Source organism: Sinocyclocheilus anshuiensis, unplaced genomic scaffold, assembly GCF_001515605.1.
Source record: "Sinocyclocheilus anshuiensis isolate Anshui unplaced genomic scaffold, SAMN03320099.WGS_v1.1 scaffold348, whole genome shotgun sequence".
Lineage (NCBI taxonomy): Eukaryota > Metazoa > Chordata > Actinopteri > Cypriniformes > Cyprinidae > Sinocyclocheilus > Sinocyclocheilus anshuiensis.
In genome coordinates, this window is record NW_015555762.1 from 572949 (window position 1) to 593943 (window position 20995).

Below are 20995 nucleotides of genomic sequence, written 5' to 3' on the forward strand. Positions count from 1 at the left end.
CAATTTTAAATATTTTTTTTTTCTTTTGTTAATATATTTTAAATTGTATTTTTTCCCCTGTGATTGCAAAGCTAATTTCCCTGCAACCTTTACCTATTATTATTATTATTTTTTTTTTATTCATTCAAAAACATTACAAAATCCTAATTAATCCAAACTTTTGACTGGTAAAGTGTACTTTTGTGGTTGATTCTTTTGTATTTAGGGTGAAAAATGACCACAAAATGTGCAGCTTCTGTGAGTTTTGCTTTATTATTTTGCGTGTATCTTATATTTAGAAGATACACAAAAATAATAATAATAATAATTTTCAGAACAAAAGTCATTATATTCCCCTATTCCTCATGTAGTAAATGCGATTATTAGCCCTGACACAGCACTATCCTTTTAACTAGATGCAGGTCAAGTTCACCCAGACTGACTGATGTAACCCAGCAGGAACATCTGGTGGATTTTATTCAAGGTTGAGTAGCTCTGCTCCTTCATAGCCTCCAATTAAAACACCTTTAGCTAGGTTAATGCACAAAACAAGATAATTACATTACTGCATGCTTATTAAAAGATAATCACACATATTACACTAATTGCCATTAAAGTCACTCAAGAGAAGTATTCGTTTTAAGATTCAAGTGTGCAAAGTTGAACATGCATGTTATGCATTTTATACCGTCAAACTGTTTAAGTTGCATTTAGATGGATTATAATGTGGGGTTTGGGTTTTGTTTGTGATTCTTGTTCATTGCTCTCATGTCTTTATTTTGGAGTTTAGTCATGGTTCCTGTCTAGTCATGTGGTTCCTTTGCCCTCTTGTATTCCTGCTATTGGTTCCTGTGTCATGTTCTGATTGGTTGGTTAAGTCATGTGTCTTGTTCCTCATTGGTTGGATTGTGCCATGTGACCCTGATTGTTTGGTATACTGTATATAGCCCTCATGTAGCCTTTGTCTCTTGTCGTGTATTGATGTTGTAACCTGTTGTCGGTGAGTCAAGTCTGTTCATGCCAAGTCAAGCCTCCGTTTGGAGTATGTTTGTATTTTGGATTGCTTTTGGAATAAAGCTACACTTGGGTTCTTAAACTTGCCTTTAGTGGACCTATTGTTACATGGATTTAATTTTATTTAGATGAAACTATTTTATGGATATCTTTAAGTGTTGAATAAAACATAAACAGCCTGTGGAGTAATACTGTATTGAAATATATAATAGGTCAACTTCAGAAATATCCCAATGTTCTCTCTCCCTGCTCATTTTCCATCCATTTTTCGGTTTTATGAGGTCACAGGCGAGTATCAATGATGATTAAGATAAAGACGGAGCACTAAATGTGCCTTTCCTATTTTATCTGATGGTTATAACTGTGTACATTGCGGATGACTTGGCTGCAATGCCTACTAAGAGGTTTTGAAGGTCAGCAGTGTTCTCGGATGTAGATGAAGCACTCATCATTTTTATTGACAGATTCAAAATGACTTTGTTTTTTTTTTTCTCCTATCTATTGCCTTTCAAAATACGTCCTGCCAAATTTTCTTCACTTATACGTTTGGAAAGTTAAGCCACTGGAGGCTACACACAAGTTGCAATTTCACTTAACTTAATGGGGCTTTTAAAATCATACTGGTGGTTATGATCTAATAAACAACTTTAAAACCTTGATTAAATTTCCTCTACAACCCATTTACATTTCATTACAAAATCAGCCAATGATTTAGGACGGCAATTTTGAGGCAATATGCAGGAAAATTTATATTCACATGGGGGGGGCATAAAAGCTGAGCATTGGAAATTGCAGTCTGTAGTGTTTGGGTTGTCCAACGCACTTGGGAAAAATTGCATTTAAAATGCCGCCAGATGCTGTGCAGCTGCACAAGTCAGACTAGGCTGTGCATATATCCATGCTAGACCAGGTGGGGAAAGTCAATAGTACACTTGAACTGAGTTTACCAAACACCCAAACGTGTAATCGCACACTTAAGCCACACTTGAAACGTTTCAGTGCATCATTTCAGGCCAGAAATGTAAACCAACTGGCAAACACTTCGGATATCTTATGTTTAAATTAAATGAATTGTTCACCCAAAACTGAACATTTCTTTATAAAGTACTCACCTTCAGGCCATCCAAGAAGTAAATGTGTTTCTTCATCAGAAAAGATTTGGTGAAATTTAGCATTTCATCTCTTACTCACAAATGGATCCTCTGCAGTGAATGGGTGCCGTCAGAATGAGAGTCCAAACAGTTGATAAAAAACATCACAATAATCCACAAGTAATCCACACCTCTCCAGTCCATCAATTAATGTTTTATGAAGCAAAATGCTGTGTGTTAGTAAGAAACAAATCCTCCATTTAGACATTTTAACTTCAAACCACTGATTCTGTCTAAAATATGAGTCCTCTATCCACAATAATGCTTCCTCCAGTGAAAAAGTTATTTAGTCTGAATCAGGAGAGAAATATGCACAGATCAAGCACCGTTTACAAGCAAAAACAATTCTGAACAAATATGTGGGTGGATTTTGATCTGAGAGGACAACAGGGGATGGACTTTTTCACTGAAGGAAGTGTTATTATGGATTATGGACTCACATTTGGTCTAGAAGCAACAGTTTAAAGACCTTAATGATGGGTTTGTTTCTTACAAACATGCAGTTTTTCACTTCACAAGATGTTAATTGATGGATTGGAGTGCTGTGGATTACTGTAATGTTTTTATCAGTTGTTTGGACTCTCATTCTGACGGCACCCATTCACTGCAGAGGATCCATTGGTGAGCAAGCGATGTAATTTATTTCTCCAATGAAGAAACAAACCTATCCACTTCTTGGATGGCATGAGGGTTCATGCAGAGTACATTTTCAGCAAATTTTAATTTTTGAGTGAACTATTCCTTTAAATGGTTTAGAATTAAAATAAATGGGCTTGGTTTGATATTTTGTAATGAAATGCAATGATATTCAGACCTATTTAGTGTGACTTAAGACATCTTCACCGTATACATGCACAAATTATATTATATTATATATTATATTATATTGTATTATATTGTATTGTATTGTATTAATAGAATTTATGAACCAAATAATGAAACAAATGTATTTAATTTCACCACTCTACTTTAAATATAAAACAAATCAACATGCATTAAATTGGGACCATGCAGTTAGTACATGGGTTGAGTTTGGCTGCTCATGTAGACGATACAAGTGCAAGTCTAATGTGCGTCATTTCCTCCCATGTACGGTATGTAATGCATTTATTCATTCAGTTGGATTTTCTACTAAAATTCAACAATCTGTTTGCAGCTGTGTTCAATGGCACATGTAAGTGATTCCGCTTGCAGTCACACAGTCAGTCAGTGTGGTGGCCAATCTTCACAGCTTTTCCCTGCCTTTTTACTGTCGTCTGCTTTCTCAGCCAAATGTTTCGGACGGACTGAGATTGTAAATGTTCCCAGCTTCTGAATTGCTGCTTGACATCTTGTACTTTTGGCTCAGAGGGGCATAGATTAAGGGGGTCACATTGATGCACTAATGACAAGGTCACATTTGATTTGCTTCACAAGATCTGGCTCTAGAGATGGTACTGTTTTGAGGGCCTATGGAGAAATAAAGTACGGTTTTGTTCATTCATCCTCTGATTGGCAAGCTTTGTACTGGATTGAAATTGAATTAGAGAACTACTACAATCATTGCAGTGAAATATATTGGATTTTGTGACCAGGAACAACTCTGAATGTTTCTTTTAAAGCCGAGTTTGGGGTCGGTAAGATTTTGTAATGAAAGAAGTCTCTTATAGTCACCAAGGCTATTTTTTTAAATAAAAAAACACTGTAAAAACAGGAATATTGTGAAATATTATTACAATTTAAAATAATTTTGTTCCATTTGAATATAATTTAAAATGTAATTTATTCATGTGATGTCATTACTCCAGTCTTCAGTGTCACATGATCCTTCAGAAATCACTCTAATATGCTGATTTGCTGCTCAATAAATAGTTCTTATTAGTATAAATGTCGAAAACGGTTGTGCTGTTATATTATATATTAGTGTAAATGGTTATAAATTTTCTTTACATAGAAAATTCTTTAAATAGAAGATTCAGAAGAACAGCATTTATTTGAAACATTCTCAAACATTATAAATGTCTTTACTGTCACACTTAATTTAATTTAATTTAATTTAATTTAATTAAACAATTTATTAAAACAAATTAATAAATAAAAACTTACTGACTCCAAACCTTTTACGTTTTTTGTTTCAAAATATTTTCCCAAACACTCCCCCATCTTCCACTGGTCAGCCAAATATAGCCCCACCAAAACTCTTGCAATTAGTTTGCAGTGTTTGCACAAGCCAATATTGCTAAGCAGTGTTTAGAAACCTGCGTAAATGGCTTACCTGTCTCTGCATTTTAACCTGTAAAAAAAGATGCAGTTTTAACCTCCAACAAAGGGCACACTGCACCTTTAATACAATGCTTGTGATTTTAAATGATAATTGAGATGCTGATTATCAAAGAACGGTGAAGCGTTTCTGTCTAAAAGAAATTTCTCATCACAAAAATATTGCAAAATAGTTATGGTGTTAGTGAAGTGGGAAATTGCTTAAAGGGCATCTTTTCATAATTTGCCTCTGTTTTGGTACTAATAAAAAAAATTACAGTCTGTAATAAACAAATTTTTGCCAATATTGCTCTCTATAGACAGATTTATTCCTCAGCACACCAATTAAGAGGTAATGACGCATTGCATTCGCATTCAAAAATAAAACATTGCAAAGGCATGCAGACCATCCGAGTGTGACAGATTAACAGTTTTAGTTGTGCAGAGAAATATTTGGTTGTGTTTAAGGCCGTTCTGTATTCCACATTAAGGTTTCCTGCATGCAATTCAAATAGGACTTTGTTTAGGCCTGCAGAACAAATCAATAGTGTTGTTGCAGCACCTGCCATTCCCCCGAGTTGGCTTTACCACAGTTAAATAAGTAAAGATAACCGCCTCGCCCCGGATCCAAGTAGGGCGGTGTAGCGGGGCTGGGGCTGCTTAATCTTTCTCAGGTAATCACTGATTGTCCTTATCTTAAAGGGAAAATTCCCAGCCTCCTTTGAGTCCTTAATGAACACTGGTAGCGATTTTAAATGAGCTCGGCCTCTAAGCTCAGTGGCACTGGCTTAATCTCAGGGCTGTGGGCTAAACGCTGCTACTATCAGCTGAAGGGTAGCTTTGCCCAGATATGTCAATTTAGCAAGCTAGCCCAACAGGAGGCGAATCAATACTGATATGACTGTACCTGGAATTATGATGAGCTCTTCGCAGAAATCGTTTTGCTTTCATGTGAAACTCGTAGAGAAGTGATAAACAAAAACCCCAAAAAATGGGATGACTCATACTGAGTGTGCTATATTGTGTCATTAGTATCTTAGAGTATGAAATTATACATAATTCTATTCATGTTTTTGCATCTCTTAGATAAATTTACAATTATGGAGATTGTTGTTTAGAGCCATGCAACAGTGAAAATCGAATGCATTTCATATACTGGTATACAAGTGTTGGTATATCCTTCAGGAAATGCAAATCTAATTTAATGTGACTGGATCAACCTGACTGCACTAGGCTATACCAACAAAGTTCATTTTTAATAGTCAGATCAAGTAGAAACTGTTCATTGAATTAACAATTTTTCCACTTTTTTTTTAAATTTTTTTTTTTACAGTTTAATGCATATGATTATCCCAAGTTAATCTGCAGCTCACTAGCTGCACGGTTAGGAGATGCTCCAGCATAGCAGATGGCAGATTACTTTCATCCCAGGTAGCTTGAGGAAGTTAATTAGCATTGACTAGAGAACGAAGGGACTTCAGCGAAGTACAGAGATTAATCAAACAGGGATTGCTTACCTTGCAAGCAGACAGTCAATGCATAATGCAGTTCAGCTACATTAAAATCATTTTGCATGCATGCATAATGCATATATGCAGGGTCAACTGTAAATGTAATTTTGTGTCAGTGTGGGAATAAACTGTTTTTTTTTTTAATAGTAGCAAATCCTCTGTTTGGTAAATAATCAAACAGGAATGGGAAAGTAAATATTGAAATGTATGTGATTTGAAAAAAAAAATGAATCAATACATTTTCAGAAAACACCATACAAATGCACATTGGCTTCAAGCCCATTATCAGAATATGCTAATATAATGCCCTACGAACGATCACGACCCGGCATTCACCATGTGGCAGCGGTTCTCAGCCTTTTTTAGTGTGCAACCTATTTTTTTCAGTATTTGTTCTTGATGCAAATAAGTATAATAGCACTGGCAGTTTTAGGCCTTGTTCACATTAGCAGCAAACAAATATTCCTCAAGGACCTCAAGGATATATATATATATATATATAATTTATATATGCCCCGCTCTTACTTTTTATATCTCATGACTGTTAACCAACATCCAAAAAGAGCATAGGAATTTAATTTCCTCACTTTTGTAATATCCCACTTTTCATGCTCCATATGAGGTGTGATATAGCAATATCCCCAAGTTACCTGAAATTACAATAGTAGGCGTAAATTGATGCGCTCTGATAGTAAACTGCCCACATGTAGGTCCCAATGCATCTGCCTCTAGCTTCTATTTGTCTACAGGTTTACAAACACTTACAAACTTGCAAACACAAACAATATGTAACTTTTTAAGAGGTTTCCCTATAGTAAATCTACTCTCATTAGCTTTGCATCAGCATTAAAATACCACCAACAACAACAACAAAAGTATTCTGACAATGTACTCCTACACAGACTATTAAATATGTAAATGAGTTTGTCTCTTCATCAGAACAGATTTGAGTAAATGTAGCATTCCATCACTTGCTCACCAATGGATCCTCTGCAGTGAATGGGTGCCGTCAGAATGAGAGTCCAAACAGCTGATAAAAACATTACAATAATCCACAAGTAATCCACACCACTCCAGTCCATCAATTAACATAATGTGGAGTGAAAAGCTGCATGTTTGTAAGAAACAAATCCATCATTAAGGCATTTTAACTTTAAACCATCACTTCTGGCCAAAATACGAGTCCATAATAACGGTTTCTCTAGTGAAAAAGTCTGTCCCCTGTTGTCCTCTCAAATCAAAATCCACATGCATATTTGTTTACAACTGTTTTGAACTGTTGCTGCGTGATCTGTGAATATTTCTCTCCTGATTCATTTGAGATGACTTTTTCACTGGAGGAAGCAATATTATGCTGGAAGCAACGGTTTGATGTAAAAAAAAAAAAAACGTCTTAATAATCTATTTGTTTCTAACAAGCACACAGTTGTTCAACTTCACAAGTTGTTAATTGATGGACTGGAGTGATGTGGATTTTTGTGATGTTTTTATCAGCTGTTTGGACTCTCATTCTGACGGCACCCATTCACTGCAGAGGATGCAACTGATGTAATGCTACATTTCTCTCTCTCTTTTTTTTTTTTTTCTTTCCGATGAAGAAACAAACTTATCCACATCTTGGATGGCCTGATAGCCTAATTTTATTATTATTATTTTTTTAACTATTACTTTTTACTGATTCGGTATCTCCAAAAATCTGATTGAGTTACCAAATGTGTTTCTGGTAATCTGAGTGTTACCATAAGCACATTTCTATCGTTTCCAGTACTTTCTTTCTCCATGCAAGCCTCTGGATGGGATTTGAAAGAGCAACATAGACTACAAGTCCTTTTACAATGCAAATTGCACCACCTGAGCTCAGCTTTTCCTGGAGGGAAAGTACTGCTAGAGTTGAGTACTACTAGCCTGTCTACAACCCTGAGACTCTCCAATTTACTTCTTTCCTGACGGTATTTCACTCTCAGTGTTTATCTCGTGTCTCTTCTGTCAATCCCAGAGACAAAAGTGTAGGAGGACTCTGGAAATAAAGGACAGTGAAGCAGGACTGTGTAAAGACAGTGTGTAATTAACTACAGAATTCAGTCATTATAAAGAATTATGTATGTACAGTAAGTGTAGCAATCATGGTGCCAAACATGACAGCAGATATGTTGTGATTTAAGAGAATCGCCTGAGAGCAGAACTATGAATTTAAATATAATGACCAGCATTCAAGGTAGAGTTTAGCCAAAAATGAAAATTCTGTCATCATTTACTCATCCTCGTGTCTTTGCAAACCCGTGACTTATTTTCTTCTGTGGAACACAAAACAGTGATATTTGATAACTGAATAACCGAATGCGCCTGTCTCGAAATTTGCACAGCTCATCTTTTCCGAAAAAGCCCAGGAATGGTGGAAAATTACAGAGGAGATCCGACATGCAGGGATCTTGCTGACTGTCCTCAAAAGTTTTTTGTGCCTAGATGTACGTATTTATGAACAAAAGACTCACTGGAGTGTTGAGTTCTGGTCATCCGAGGATTCATTTATCACATTTCTGGAGGAAGGTCTTGCATGAATTTAATTTGCGCCTAGAAGTTCTGGATAATTTCAAGTGCATGAAAAAGAAATCCAAAGGAATGAATTTATTTAATAGGATTCTTTCTACATAAAGCGCAAATTGATTTTGAAACCATGTGGATCCCCCCTTGAGCTGGAATTCAATTAATTACGCCACACCGCAAATCTATAAAGGAAGGAATTGTTTTCTGCTAATTATCATCATGTTCCCATTACAAATGAATGTCTTTATCAATGAATGTCTTTATCCCAATTCAATGACCTTCCGTGTTTTTTGCCCTGGATAAACGAGTCAGGTTTGTGTAGTTAATGTGTGAGGAAACACTTTATTCAAGCATGTGATAATGTGATGCATTCTGGGTTTCTTTGAAACGACGACCAGGACTGAATGTTGAATCCAGTCTTAGCATCCTCCTCATTATCATCTGTCAGCAGAATGAGAAATACTTCCTCGTCAACGTGCTCTTTAGCAGCATGGTTATTAATGTGTGCTGACTTTGTAGGGCCAGATTGAAATGGCTTCCCTAATCGAACACAGCCTGTACTACAGATTCTGCATGGAGCGCTGCACAAACTGATAGTTTGTAAGATTTTAGGGATTTAGCACATAAATCTCCTGAGCTTGCAGAGTTTATAAGGCAATGTTTTACCGCTCTGAAGGCTATAGAGAGAACTTCAATGATGAAAGTTGCTCAATAAAAACAAACACAAATCAGTGATTCTTGAGTACTGAGAGAACAGGGTGAAACACAGAAATAAATAAATAAAAGAAAGTTTATGTACAAGGATTTTACTTTTTTTTTTTATATTATGTCAAACATTTTCAGAGGTATTTGAATGTCTTAATTATTTTATATGGTAATTATACACTCTAAAAAAACACTTGGTTAAAAACAACCCAGTTTGGGTTGTTATTAACCCAAGGGCTGGGTAAATATAGGACAGAACCCATATTGGGTTAAATTTACCCAGCAAATTGTTTTTTTTTTTATTTAACCCAGCTAATGGTTTTATTCATTTTTATTATATTATTAGCTTATTTTTTACTTCATACATTAAATAAGGTTTACAGATTAACTTAAATCCTCTGAACTTTCCTAAAATACTCCACACAACCACTGGTTTTCATGATAACTTCCTTTATTTTACTTTATTTATCATTTACAGCATTGTTTATCGTTTTTAATAGGCTATACATATTGCCTATATTTAAACTCGTTTAACAAACATTAGAAGAAAAATTCAACATTAAACAGAAGTAATTCACGTGTAACCGACCAGTCTCTGTTATTCTGTTTCCACCGTAACGGCGCTGGTTCTCGTACCCGAGCTAGAGTCGTGTTCGGCGGGGAACTGCTAACAGACCGCCGCCCTGCGTTTCACTCTAGCCCAAACATGCTGTGACTCCATAACCTGCCAATAAACAAACAATAAACAGCTCTGAGGACATGTTTTAACATCCAAACAAAGTATTATATTCTGTATCTTTATGAATAAAATCGTTTATTTTATGCAAAGCATCAGGCTTTTCCATCACGCGAAAAGACCATGACACTCGTTAAAGTTGATTCACACCGCGTGCCTGTATGTTGCTCTGCATAAAATTGAACGATATACAGCACAGTAACGATTTTATAGATAAAATAAAATGTACACAAACCTGTATATTACCGAAGAATGCATCATTCGATGGTGCTTAGAACTGCTCTCCCGTGAAGCGAAGATGCAAAATCCCCGCGATAAATAACGGATCTGAGTAACACAAAAACTACCCAAACATTGGTTTGTTATGTCTGACCCAGCATCTGAGTGACACAAAAACTACCCAAACATTGGTTTGTTATGTCTGACCCAGGATCTGAGTAACACAAAAACTACCCAAACACTGGGTTGTTACATTTGACCCAGGAGCTGGGTAACACAAAAACTACCCAAACCCTGAAAAAAATAACCCCAAAAAATGACCCAAAAGGCTCAAACTAGCATTTGGGTCAAAAAAATTATCCAGGATTTTTTAGTGTATTTAATATTTTGGCTAGCAACTAGCAATTTCTTTATAAATTGTGTGGTAATGACATTTGCAATGGGTCTGTTTTTTTTTGTTTTTTTTTACTTAATGCTAAAAGTCTCTATGTCGCATTTCAAGGCCACATGTATTTAATAAAAACATACAGTATAAACTTTTGAGGAAAGATTACTGTGAAATATTGTTTTGTAAAATATCTTGTAATTTATACAATGTTTTGTAATTATTTTATTTTATTACAATTTAAAATAACAGTTTTTATATATTTTTTAAAATGTAATTTATTTATTTGATGGCAAAGCTGAATTGTCCAGTCTTCAGTGTCACATGATCCTTCAGAAATCATTCTAATATGTTGATTTGCCGCTCAAGAAGATTTTTTAAATTTTTATTATCAATGCTATCAGTGCTTATCAATGCGTCACCCCATGATTCTTTGCTGAATAAAAAAAGCTCGAAAGAACAACATTTATTTGAAATAAAAATCTTTTGTAAAATTACAAATGTCTTTACTGTCACTTTCTATCAATGTAATGGGTCCTTGCTGGGAAAAAAAATAATTAATTTATTTTAGAAAATATCTTACTGACCTAAAATGTTTGGATGGGATTATATTTGTGACCCAGAAAATAACCATATATTTTTTAAGCCTGTGAGAATTGAATGATCTTGGAAGATTTATGCATTTCATAAAAGTTTTCATAAAAACCATACATTGTTGACAGAAATGAGGAACACAACTGTGAAACCTGAATTGTTTTGTGCCATGTCAAGTCAAGTTGATTAGTGTAATGCTTTTGACAATACAGATTGTTTAAAAGCAGCTTATAGAATAGAGAAATGAAAGAGCTCACGGGAACACACATAAATCCTGTTTGCATCTGTTCTGATCCTGTCCTGCTTTCTTTCTCGCACTTGTTAGTCTCTCTCGACTTCCCTGTAAAGTTAAAGGCAAAAAGGCTTTTAAAAAATCATGAAAGGAGGAAAATGTACAAAGTTCATCCACTTAAGAGCACTCCACACCTGCGTGATCAAGCCAATCAATTGCTTAGCAACTTCTGAAAACGGCTCAGTTGGGCCTGTTGTGTTCTTCTGCTGTCAGTAGATGATCGTGGGTATTTTTCAAGCGTAATAATAGAGTGCTTATTTAAACTCTGCAGACGATGCTTTGTATTGCAAATATGTATCAAAGGCCTGGGACCTGAGGGATACTTACCTCACACTCTTTCATAGTCTTTTTATGTATTTCACAAGCACTTTCTTCAGTTACAATTGAACTGTCCATTGACATCTCTTGAAGCCTGGCTTTTCTGATCAATATTAATATCTTGAGTGTAATGTAAAAGCCCTCTTTATGTTTTAGGATTAGCAGGATTTGAATGAAGGAGGCTCTTTTCTCATAAAAAGCACGGGAAAAACAATATATATATATATATACAGTGGGTACGGAAAGTATTCAGACCCCCTTCAATTTTTCACTCTTTGTTATATTGCAGCCATTTGCTAAAATCATTTAAGTTAATTTGTTTTCCTCATTAATGTACACACAGCACCCCATATTGACAGAAAAACACAGATTCGTTGACATTTTTGCAGATTTATTAAAAAAGAAAAACTGAAATATCACATGGTCCTAAGTATTCAGACCCTTTGCTCAGTATTTAGTAGAAGCACCCTTTTGATCTAATACAGCCATGAGTCTTTTTGGGAAAGATGCAACAAGTTTTTCACACCTGGATTTGGGGATCCTCTGCCATTCCTCCTTGGGTCTGAATACTTTCCGTACCCACTGTATATATATATATATATATATATATATATAAACAACTTTATTCAGCAAGGATGCATTAAATTGATTAAAAGTGACCGTAAATACATGTTTAATGTTACAAAAGAGTTATATTCCAAATAAATTATCTTCTTTTGAACATTAATGAAAAAAAAGAGATTTAAAATACATTTTCTTTATCAAGATTCCTGTGAAAAAAAGTATCACAGTTTCCAGCAAAATATTACACACAGCCATTTTGAACATTGATAACAATAATAAAAGCAGCATATTATAAATAAATAAATAAATAAATAAATGCAGTTCATTTGAACACAAAAACATGAAGCAGCACAAATGTGTTCAACATTAATAAGAAATATTTATTGAGCAGCAAAATCAGCATATTAGAATAATTTCTGAAGGATCATGTGACACTGAAGACTGGAGTAATGATGCTGAAAATTCAGATGCTGAAAATTCAGCTTTGCATCACAGGAATAAATTGCATTTTACAACATGTGCATATATAGAAAACAGCTGTTTTTCAATTGTAATAATATTTTACAACATTACTATTTTCACTATATTTTGATAACAAAAAAAAAAATGCAGCATTTGAAAAGTTGAAAAACAACCCAAAACTTTTATATCTATAACACTTTTTTGTTTCGTTTTTTGCTTTGTCTGTTTTTCTGAAATGCATAAAAAGACAGAAAAGTAGAAATGAAATGGCTTTCAATATCTGTATCTTTGATAGCACTGCCAAAACAAGATTTAATAGAGCAGGCCCTCTCTCTTCGGTTGCTGTTCGCCCCTTCAAGTGGAGTAGTCCTGAGAGAAAGCAAGCAAGCGAAGGGAAAATAATGAATGGCAGAGCAATCTTCACTGTGCAGTGTCCCAGGAATAGCAGCACAACAAGTTATCCATACAAATTAAAAGCAAGTCACTTATTCATTCCTTTATGTTTACTTAAAACAAACATGCTAGTCAGTAGAATGAAGGATTAGTCACTGCCAGGCCATTATCCTCAGAGCGCACTTGTATTAGGTAAACCGCAGAAGAATGGGCTGTATATCGAGAGCTATTGTTGTTTGACAGAACATAGCTCAAGGCCTCGACCTCCAATTTAATACTAGCAAAAACAATTTAAATAAAATATATAGACATTCTGTCTGAAGAAGTCAGGCATGCTAAATTCAGCAAGTAAATGAGACTGGAAGTGAATATAAAGTTGGATTTAGATTTAAATTTAAAAGAGTCTAGTAGAATCTTCTCAGAAAGCATCACTCTTTCTATTGCTCATGTTTAGACATGATTGTGGTATGAACATGAATGTTGTTGCAATGTTGAACATCCAGTAGTTGCTGAGGAGAGTGCTATTACTTGCCTGGTGAGCAAAAATCATGAATTAAATTATACATGTTCATCGTTTTATTGCTGCTGTTTCAAAACTCAGGAGACATATGAATTATATTTAATTTTTTCCTTTGGTAAAATAAAAAGAAAAGAAAAATGTTGACATCAGTAAGAGTACAGACAATATAAATGAATAATCTAATCATTCAATTCATAAAAAAAAAAATGAATGTGTCAGATCGTTTGGTCAATTTGACAAAAAAAATGTTAGAGATCTGATTTTTGAATGCAAACTTTGAGGCACAATTTGAGACATTATTAAAGGGATAGTCGCTTTGGATAAAAGCATCTGCTAAATGAATACTGTAAATGTATAGTTCACCCAAAAATAAAAATGTTGTTATAATTTACGTTTTTTCCAAACCTATATGAGTTTCTTTCTTCTGTTGAGCACAAACAAAGATATTTCGAGGAATGTTGTGAACAAAACAGTTGTCGGTAGCCATTGACTTCCATTGTATGTAAAATAAATGGCTACCAGCAACTGTTTGGTTACCAACATTCTTCAGAATATCTTCTTTTGTGTTCAACATAAGGAAAAGCAATTAAGTGGAAAGTGTGTAAATGATGACTTTTTTGTTGTTTTTTGGAGATTTTGTCTGAAACTCCAAGGAGATGTTTGAGATTGAGTCTTTCCCAGGAGAAACATCTGAGAAGCAGGAGACTTCAGAAAAAGTTCTCATTTGTTATCCATTTAAACGTATTGCAGTCTAGGAGAAATAAATGAGATACTGACCCCCCTCTATCTCTCTCTTTCTCTCTCTCTCTCTCTCTCTCTTTCTGTCCTACTAGTTTTGGACATTTTAATTTGCTTAAAAAATAAATAAAATTACAAGTGAGAAGGTTGTTGGTATGTAAACATAACTGTGTTCTCTTATGAAATCTTTGTGAGGAGTATATGTAAATTGAAGTAACCGTTTGCACTTAATTCTCATCGTATGAAACACTCATGTTCAGTCTAGCATGTGAACTGCTGAAATTCTGCCATGATTTTATGGCATGTATTTTGGATGCTGATTATGGATTCATACAACTAAAAAGTGAAATATAAAGAAGAAGAAGAAGATCTTTTAAATAACCCCTCACACTCTTCAAAAGAAAGGTTCTTCACGATGCCATAGAATAACCTTTTTGTCTAAATGGTTACATAAAAAAAAAACCTTTAACATCTGAAGAAACTTTCTGTTTCACAAAAGGTTCTTTGTGCGAAAGAAGTTTCTTCAGATTATAAAAAGGTAAGGAAGAGATGGTTATTTAAAGAACCTTTAACTGAATGGTTCTTTGTTGAACCAAAAATGGTTCTTCTATGGCATCGCAGTGAAGAACCTTTAAGAGTGCACGTATAAATCCAAAAAATGACCAGAGCTCATTTAAATCCCATTGCAGACTAAAGTAGCACTCCAAAACCAAATAAATTAAACCTTTATTTCAGATCACATTAGATGCATTTGCTGTTTCTAATCTGCTTGTAGAATCTTAAATGAGAGCCTGGATTAATTTAACAGCCAGTAAACATCGTCAGAGAGTTAAGTTACAATACTTGTTTCTGCAAGAATTTCTTATATGACTTTTCCTCTTAATTTTTCCCTCACTAATTTGGTCATTGTGTTTTGAATATTAATCTATAGTGTGCAACCTGTTCTTTTCAGTCCTCCTTCACATCTAGGGAGGTTAATGCAGGACGATTTACTGTACTTTTTGTTTGCAGTACCTTCTGAAAATACAGGCATATTTGGTCAATTCAAAAATGCATGCTATGTTACATGCCCTGTGTACTGTATATGCACTTACAGCTTGACACAGTCACTTACCATTGCATGAACACATTAATTATTCAGGAGTTCAGGAGTTACCTTAACTAATCTAGGAATTCTGCACCTAAAACAGTTTGAATGTTGTTCGACATGCCCTTATCCGAGTTCTTTCTGAATAATGTAGTGCATTCATACATACTCTTTCAAAAAGGGCATATATACTGAGTACACTATGCACTATATACTATATACATATATAAAAATAATAAAATAGTATTACTATTTTAAATAACTATTTTCTATTGAACATTTAATTTATTCCTGTGAAAACAGCTGTGATCCTGAATGTTTTTGTGGAAATTGGGATTATTTTTTCAAAATGTTTTGATGTATAGAAAGTTCAAAAGAACAGTATGTATTTGAAAAAGAAATATTTTGTAACATTATAAATGTATCTATGTAATTATAAATGAATACAGAAGAATAATGGTTGAAAAAAGCACCTTTGACTGCAAGCTTTTGAATAGTAGTGTTTAAAAATATGTTAGACCAACACTTTTCCTACATGTGTAATCTTGCATGTGTGTGTGTGTGTGTGTGTGTGTGTGTGTGTGTGTGTGTGTTTGCCTATTATGATACAACATTTGTGCCTCATTAGCATTAGTACTTTTAATAAACGTACATGCCTTCTGGCAAAGCATTTTTTTTTGTGTGTTCTAAATGCAAATAATATAAAGACAATTTATATTGTAATCATGCATTTAATTTATGATCAAGCTGAACAGACTTACAGTAAAGAACCTTCACCTTATTCAAATACACTTGACTGATTCTGCATTACCCAATGTATTGAACTCAAAGCGTCAGCATCTGCGATACTCCAAGCATTGTTATGCGGCACTCAAAGTTCAAACAGCTCAAACTTTGACCCCATTAGCCTCAGACCCTTCAAAGCACAGATAATGATTACCAGACAATTTGCAAGACATATGCAAATTTGTCTGTCTTTGTAGTGGCAAGTCCAACTTGCTCATACGTTTGTGATCTTCAAACTGTTTTGCTTCACAAAGGAGTGCAAAGCAACAGGACATTGCAAAGCAGCATGATATATTACATAATATATGACATTGATATTATATAGGTATATGGCATATATTACCGATACATATATTATACCTATACTTATAATAGGTATATTACAGGTATGCCAATATATCTCTTGATATTGTGCAATATCTGTTGTATATTGCATTTCTATATGCATCAAAAAGGCTGTCAACATGGTAACCTGCAATTATTACCTTAAATAGTTATTTCTACTTGATTTAAGTCATACAAATTAGTTTTGTTGGTAGTTCAAATACATGTTTTCATGTTTTACTGTGAAGACATTTTTTGCTGCCTAGCAGCCAGATCTTTTCATGTGGTTTCATGACACTTGAGGTGCTTTGAAGCACCTTACATTAAATGTACATTTACTACCTGTCCGATACAGGGAAAATAAATTAATAACAGGGCCTCTCTGTCTTTGATATCAAATGTCTACTTAGGAAGTACATGTAGCATCGCAGCAGAGATGCTTTTGTAAAATAATGTATACCACTCTGTCTATTTAAGTTGGTCTTGATGAAATTATCCACATGATCTATATTTTATTTCTTATACATATGGAATCAGAGATCATCTCAGGATCTTGCTGGTTGGATTTGGAGGCTGGGAGTAACTATAGTTTCCTGAGACTGTGCACTTTTTACTCTGTGAATAATTCTTTGGGTATGTTTATTTTTAAAAGTTAGGGTTAGCATTTGAGCATTTGCACCAGAATTGCTCAGGAAAACACACAGTGAAGGCACGGGGCGGGGTAAGCTGTCATGGTGGACCCTGTCCATAAATGAGCCCTGTACATAGTAAAACTGATAAAACACACAAAATGTGTATTTAATTTCAAATTGAAATTGAAGTTTATTAATTAAATAGAAATGTAAAACATTGCCCACTTCTTTGGGAAAAAAAAATTGGAATATTTTTTAAAATGGTACTTATTACAGAAATAATAGCATTTAAAACGTATTTAAGCATTAACTGAATATAATGTTCTCTGACACTTCAACGCATGTAAATTGCAATTAAATGAAAATCTATTATAGTTTATCTATATATAGTATCTATTATAGTATAACTATTTCATTCCATCTAGTTGCCAATACAACATTTCTTATTTTAATTTATCTGAACTTAGTGCACTAAAATAACTTGTAACTTCTTTGCATTATATATAGTACACTTGTTTGCATCAAGAACAAATACTGAAAACACAGCATGTATAATAAAAAAGGTTGAGAACCGCTGCCACATGGTAATTGCAGGGTCGTTGTCGTTCGTAGGGCATTATATTGGCATATGCTGATAATAGGCTTGAAGCCAATGTGCATTTATATGGTCTTTTCTGAAGATTTATTGATGACATTTTTTCAAATCACGTACATTTCAATTTGACTTTCCCCTTCCTGAGGATGTGCTACTATTCCAGAAACAATGTATTCCCACAAAATGACATTTACAGTTGACCCTGCATATATGCACTATTTGTGCATGCAAAATTATTTCAGTGTAGCTAAACTACATTATGCATTGATTGTCTGTTTGTATGTAAACACACACACACACACACATATTCCATCTACTCGTATTCTTTTTATATATAAAAAATGACTATATAACTTGATTTAAGTCATACAAATTAGTTTTGTTGGTAGTTCAAATACATGTTTTCATGTTTTACTGTGAAGACATTTTTTGCTGCCTAGCAGCCAGATCTTTTCATGTGGTTTCATGACACTTGAGGTGCTTTGAAGCACCTTACATTAAATGTACATTTACTACCTGTCCGATACAGGGAAAATAAATTAATAACAGGGCCTCTCTGTCTTTGATATCAAATGTCTACTTAGGAAGTACATGTAGCATCGCAGCAGAGATGCTTTTGTAAAATAATGTATACCACTCTGTCTATTTAAGTTGGTCTTGATGAAATTATCCACATGATCTATATTTTATTTCTTATACATATGGAATCAGAGATCATCTCAGGATCTTGCTGGTTGGATTTGGAGGCTGGGAGTAACTATAGTTTCCTGAGACTGTGCACTTTTTACTCTGTGAATAATTCTTTGGGTATGTTTATTTTTAAAAGTTAGGGTTAGCATTTGAGCATTTGCACCAGAATTGCTCAGGAAAACACACAGTGAAGGCACGGGGCGGGGTAAGCTGTCATGGTGGACCCTGTCCATAAATGAGCCCTGTACATAATAAAACTGATAAAACACACAAAATGTGTATTTAATTTCAAATTGAAATTGAAGTTTATTAATTAAATAGAAATGTAAAACATTGCCCACTTCTTTGGGAAAAAAAAATTGGAATATTTTTTAAAATGGTACTTATTACAGAAATAATAGCATTTAAAACGTATTTAAGCATTAACTGAATATAATGTTCTCTGACACTTCAACGCATGTAAATTGCAATTAAATGAAAATGTATTATAGTTTACTTTTATATGGAATTAAGTTAACAGAGTGTTTTTTTTATTAGCTCAAGTACATTCTTATATGAAAAACATTGTCTTTACTTTACATAAAATAAATGTTAATTGAAATAAAAATAAGTATAACTATTTCATTCCATCTAGTTGCCAATACAACATTTCTTATTTTAATTTATCTGAAGTTAGTGCACTAAAATAACTTGTAACTTCTTTGCATTATATATAGTACACTTGTTTGCATCAAGAACAAATACTGAAAACACAGCATGTATAATAAAAAAGGTTGAGAACCGCTGCCACATGGTAATTGCAGGGTCGTTGTCGTTCGTAGGGCATTATATTGGCATATGCTGATAATAGGCTTGAAGCCAATGTGCATTTATATGGTCTTTTCTGAAGATTTATTGATGACATTTTTTCAAATCACGTACATTTCAATTTGACTTTCCCCTTCCTGAGGATGTGCTACTATTCCAGAAACAATGTATTCCCACAAAAATCTATTATAGTTTATCTATATATAGTATCTATTATAGTATAACTATTTCATTCCATCTAGTTGCCAATACAACATTTCTTATTTTAATTTATCTGAACTTAGTGCACTAAAATAACTTGTAACTTCTTTGCATTATATATAGTACACTTGTTTGCATCAAGAACAAATACTGAAAACACAGCATGTGTAATAAAAAAGGTTGAGAACCGCTGCCACATGGTAATTGCAGGGTCGTTGTCGTTCGTAGGGCATTATATTGGCATATGCTGATAATAGGCTTGAAGCCAATGTGCATTTATATGGTCTTTTCTGAAGATTTATTGATGACATTTTTTCAAATCACGTACATTTCAATTTGACTTTCCCCTTCCTGAGGATGTGCTACTATTCCAGAAACAATGTATTCCCACAAAATTACCTTTACAGTTGACCCTGCATATATGCACTATTTGTGCATGCAAAATTATTTCAGTGTAGCTAAACTACATTATGCATTGATTGTCTGTTTGTATGTAAACACACACACACACACACACGATTAAAATGAGAAATATAAAAATATGAATAAAAACTATAATAGTAGATACTATAAACTATAGTAAATCTATAATGTAATAGTAAAAGTACACTGTACAAAATGTCGAGAAAACAAGTTCAAAAGCTATAGATTAGATACAACCTTTGCAACTTCCGCATGTGAAAGTAGCCTCAGTCACAGATGAGCCTAATATTAATGCAGTGTTTGTTTATCATGGGGAGCAAAACGGCTTCTCATGTTTTCTGGTGAAAATTTGAACTGAACTAAATCAATAATGTATTGGTTCTGAAGGAAACGGTGCACAACTGGGAAATAATTAAGTGATGCAGTTTCAAACTGAGTGTTTAACTTCACATAGCGCTGGACACTGCGGTTCTCTTTTGAATTTGGAAACAGCACATCACACAACTTTAGAAGCTTTGAATTTATCGCATTTCATATCTAGCATTTGTTGACACTTATGGACAGTTAATGGAAATAGCAGCATCTCTGGATTCTCTCTTTAGTTTTTTTTTTTTTTTACTTTCACAGCTGTGCGTTTTTGTGATATTAGTAATTTCTCTCGACTCAAGATGAACAGTTCACACAAAAGAAGTCTTTCATCTCAGCAAAAGAGTCTCTTATCTGTTGCTCCATGGTTGTCTTCTGTGGCTGCTTGTTCTGGCCTGGCTGTCCCTTGATGTATTACACCAAAGACTACCTGTGACACTTTCACGTCTCTGTGACTTTAAAGTCAAGTTGGAGTCAGAGCTCCTGAACTTTTCTTTTTATTTTGAGGATGATCAACCAATACAGTCTATTATCAACAGCTATGTGCTTCCCTGAGCTATCAAGAGCTGCTGAAATTAAACAATGATCCTCAGCGCCTTGAAAACATCGACATGCTGAAAATATGTGGGTGGATATCAGTATGTGCTTCCCAAGAGCTGCTGAAATTAAACAATGATCCTCAGCGCCTTGAAAACATCGACATGCTGAAAATGCTGAAAAT